The sequence below is a fragment of the Lagenorhynchus albirostris genome, chromosome 17 (assembly GCF_949774975.1).
Source record: "Lagenorhynchus albirostris chromosome 17, mLagAlb1.1, whole genome shotgun sequence".
In the NCBI taxonomy this organism is placed as follows: Eukaryota; Metazoa; Chordata; class Mammalia; order Artiodactyla; family Delphinidae; genus Lagenorhynchus; species Lagenorhynchus albirostris.
This window is the reverse complement of record NC_083111.1, coordinates 19,106,818-19,111,707: the sequence shown is the minus strand read 5'-3', so window position 1 is coordinate 19,111,707 and position 4,890 is coordinate 19,106,818.

Sequence of the window (4,890 nt, the reverse complement as noted above, 5' to 3'; positions counted from 1 at the left end):
ACGAGTGGCACCACAGGCCCAGAGTGTGTGATGGCTGTTGGGCTTTCAATCTGTGAGGGATAATCCAAAGTTAACTGTAACTGAGTGACTTATGTGCTACAGTGGGAGGAGCTGTAAAACTGTAAACTCCTTCAGCAGGCCATATTCTGCTTACTTCTTTTTCTTTTATGGTGTACGAAAGCAATTCATTGTGATAATGTTGGAATGCTTCATGAAATCACCTTATCTGAAGTGCTTAGTGGACTAACATGATTTCCTAAATGGATTTCCAGTAGACAATAAATGATGTCATTAAGAGGATTAAAAATAGAAAAGAGAATACCTCTGATTTTGAACTGTCATTATAGCATCATTTCTCCCATTTAAGCGGCTGAAATCTCATGCCCCATGTTCTAAAAAAATGAGAATCACTTTACTGTTATAAATAGGGTAAGTCAAGACTGTAAGCTAACACTTAACATAAGCACTTAATAATTTCAAGTTTCCTTAGCTAACTTTATGTTGAGGAAAAACAAATTTTCAATTTGAAATGACAGGGATTTATGATATATTCCAGTAGAAGCCTGGGCATAGCCCTAATATGGCCTGAAACACATTCTCTTTAGTTATCAATCTATGAGTCAGTGTCCCTTGCATGTCTGTAAATGTTCCAAGGGCAGAACCAGTGCAGTTGCTAGTATCTTGTAGGCATTCGATAAGTAATTGTTAGACAACCACGGTGAGATGCTGGGAAGCTTGCCATGGCATGCAGCCTGAGAGCCCTTAAAAACTGCTTCAGGGAGGCCCTTTGGAAAAGATGTGCAGGAGGCTGAATACCAGTGTGCACTGAAGACAGGGTAGGAAAGAAAGCTAAATCCTCATTCTGCATAGTGGAGAGTCAATGGAGAACACTAAAACCGAAAGTACAAGAAGCAGCATATCACTTAAAGTCATGGGGTAATAGTGGGGGGAAAAAAAGAAAGAAAAAAGAAGGCTAAAATAAATGCCTCTGAGAACGATGTCCGTTGACGTTTTTTGTTTGTTTTGTAGAATTCTTGGGAGAAACTTTGTAGAATTATTTAATTCTTAAATCTACGTGCTTTTATAGCTTTAATAAAAATAAAAACAACAAAAAAGGCAAAAATAATAATAAATAAATAAATGTTACATGAATAAGGTTTCATATATTTTTACTTCTGATGTCAGTTACATTCTAGACATTAAACTGAACATGTGTAGATTTACACATTCCCATCATCAACTTTCTCATACATAACATTTATAAAGCACACTATATCTTTTATGTGTATGTGTGACAAGAAGCATTTAGAATGTGGGGAAATTTAGAAGATAATATTCAAAGATTATATTTTATTTCTGAGAATATATTTATTGATTTTATCTTCCAAGAAAGAATTCCAGCCACATTTACATTATAAAGTCAGAATTTCATTTTCCACGTTTGTTAACAATTACTGCAAAGTAATATTTCTTATTCAATTTCTTAACACCATAGACTTTGTGACTACTGTATCTTAGAAATTATTATATTTTTCATCAGGGAAGACTGGCCTCTTAAACTCAAAGCCATGTGAAGAAAATAGCAGAGTCATTTCAGCAGCCAGCGTCACTAAATCAAACAGGGATCACTGGAATAGTCCTCTTGCCTTTATATTCTGTAGGATTCTTAATTGTGAGGATAACATTGGGGGGATAAATTTCAGGGACTGATTTTGTTTAGAAGGTTAACTGTAGTAGTTGTTTTTGAAGGGCACAACATGAAAATCCTGTGGTTTTCATTTACATGAAGTGGTTCTCATTTGTGGTGAAGTAGCACAGACCTGTTGTGTTTCCTGTGTGAACACAAAGAGTGCATTGTGCATTGCCCACAGTCTTTCACATGCACGTAGTGACGAAACGATGCTGAGGTATGTCACCAATGGGAGTGTACCAACAGAAGGAAAAGAAGCAAAGAAAAAGGTCGAGAACCATTCATTTATAAGACTGCAAAACACTTAAGAGAAATGTGATAAAAAGAGAAATGTGGATATAGATCAGGAGAACAATGCTGTCATAGTTTTATTGGTCTACTCCATCCTGTGTCCATGGGTGGCATCACCATGGATCAGGGCACTGCACTCAAAAGTGGAAGGAGCTTTAAATTCATCTCAGCACAGATCCTCAAGTAGCCACTGGCAATTAGAGCTGGTTTTCAAGATGAAACACATTATTGTAAATTATTTTCTTCACTTTATCAAGTAAAAACTTGAGAATTTCCAGAAGATACAGAGGATTGAAATAGCAGGCATATCTCTTCAATGGGGGCAGTCTGTCTTAATGATCTTCAGATGTGGAAACTGCCACAGAATTCAGTCAGCCTCACTCTAGTGAAGGAAAGATTCTCTTTGTTTTTGTTTTGTTTTGTTTTTAATCTTCTAAGACATTACAAAGTAGAGTAGAAGTCCTCTTTTCTTAAATTCTAGAACTGGTAATTTACTGAACTAGTTAAGCTAATAAAATAATTGAAACAAAGAGTCATAAAAATGGTATATCTATACTTAATATGTATAATTGTTACTGTTTTGTTGGATAACCAAGACCTTTTATTTGAGTAAGAATCCAAATAAATGGATTTTTTCTTTTTAAATTGAAGTATATATAGAATATACATACATATATTCTTTTTCAGATTCTTTTCCATTATAGGTTATTGTAAGATATTGACTATAATTCCCTGTGCTATACAGTAGAACCTTGTTACTTACCTATGTTGTATAAAGTAGTGTGTACCTGTTAATCCCAAACTCTTAAATTATCCTTTCCCACCCCACCCTGCTTTCCCCTTTGGTAACCATACATTTTTTTTCTATGTCTGTGAGTCTGTTTCTGTTTTGTAAATAAGTTCACTTGTATCATTTTTTAAGATTCCATATGTAAGTGATATCATATGATGTTTGTCTTTGTCTGGCTTGCTTCACTTAGTATGATAATCTCTAGGTCTATCCATGTTGCTGCAAATGGCATTATTTCATTCTTTGTTATGGCTGAGTAATATTCCATTGTATATATGTACCACATCTTTTTTATCCATTCATCTGTCGATGGACACTTAGTTTTCTTCCATGTCTTGGCTATTGTAAATAGTGTTGCTATGAACATTAGGGTGCATGTATCTTTTGAATTAGAGTTTTCTCTGGATATATGCCCAGGAGTGGGATTGTTGGATCACATGGTAACTATTTTTAGTTTTTTAAGGGACTTCCATACAGCTCTCCATGGCAGCCGCACCAATTTACACTGGGGATTCTTTCTTATTATTATTTTTTTTATAAATCCCATACACTACCTTTGATTTCTTGTATTTTTTTTTAAGTGGAGAAAAAAGTCAAAGGTATCTGTAAAGCAACTGGAATACAGAAGGCTTCTAGAATTTTATACTTTTTGAAATATATTTTAATCAACTTGCTTTTATTCACTTCCAAAGTACTTTCCTTGGTTTTTATAGGGAAATTTTTTTCTTTTAACACTCATATTTCATTAGATTATGCAATATTTAACTAAATTATAGAGTAAAATAACAAGAATAAATGGCATTAACATGCTAGGTAAAAAATACAAGTGATCCTTGATAACTACATAGAGTTGATGAGATGGTCAGAGGACACTGCGGCACTAATAACAATAGCCAAGGTGGAAACAATACAAATGTCCATAATGGATGAATGGATTTAAAAAAAACGTGATATATAATGGAAAACTATTCAGCTTTAAAAAGGAATGAACTAGTGATACATACTACAACACGGATGAGCCTTAAAAACATTATGATAAATAAAATAAGCCCATCACAAAAATACAAATACTGCAAGATTGCACTAATATGAGAAATCTAAAATAGTCATCCTTATAGATTCAAAGAGAGGAATGGTGGTTGCCAGGGGCCAGGGGGAGGGAGAAAGGGGAAGTTACTAATTAAAAGGTTTAAAATTTTATTGAAGCAAGATGAGTAAGTTCTAAAGATCTGCCATACAACATTGTACCAGCCAACAATAACGTATAACACAACTTAAAAATTTATTAAAAAGGCAGCACTTATGTTAGATGTTCTTAGCACAATAAAATCAAAAGATTTATGATGAACTGAATTACAGTATGGGAAAATTATCAACCTTATTAGTAATCAGAGAAATGTAAAACAAAACAGTGTTGTTAAAAAAAAAAAAGATGCCTTCTACTTAAGGAAAGTAGCCTACCCTGGAAACTAAATTAGTATCTTCTACAAAGGAAGTTGAGAACCTGAGTCAATGCAGGGAGCTGGCTAAGTAGAGATTAGATTTTTCTCTTGAATTGATTTTAACATGAGATAACTTGTTTTTTAAAATTAACTTGTATTCCTCCATAAGACAAATCCCTCCTCTCTACTTTTAAAATTAATTAGGCTTCATTCAGAATATTTTTGTTTGCTTAAAGAAGAGTAAGGAAGGACAATGAGGAGGATGAGAAAGAAAGGAAATAAAGAGATAACGAAAAAAGAAAATGTCACAGAGAAATAATTTTAGTCATGGTTACTTTGGATTTTTAATAATGCATCATAATCAAGCAAGTATCACTCTTTAGTGTTTTGTGTTTTCCCTTTCAATAGTGATTGTGACATTTTCATAACTTAGTAACTTTGATTTCTGGAAACATGTCACTTGGCACAATTGAACAAAAGAAAATTATACCATTTAATTGTACAGTATAAAATGTAGATGTGTAAAACAGTTATGGTATTTGTTTATATATTTTCATATTAAAATTCAGGTATTTCCAGCAAAGGGACAGATGAAAAGTCCAGGGAGCTTTTCATAATTGCTTCATCAAGTACTTCTTACAGATAAATTCATTAAGGCTACATTAGATTAAAAGCTT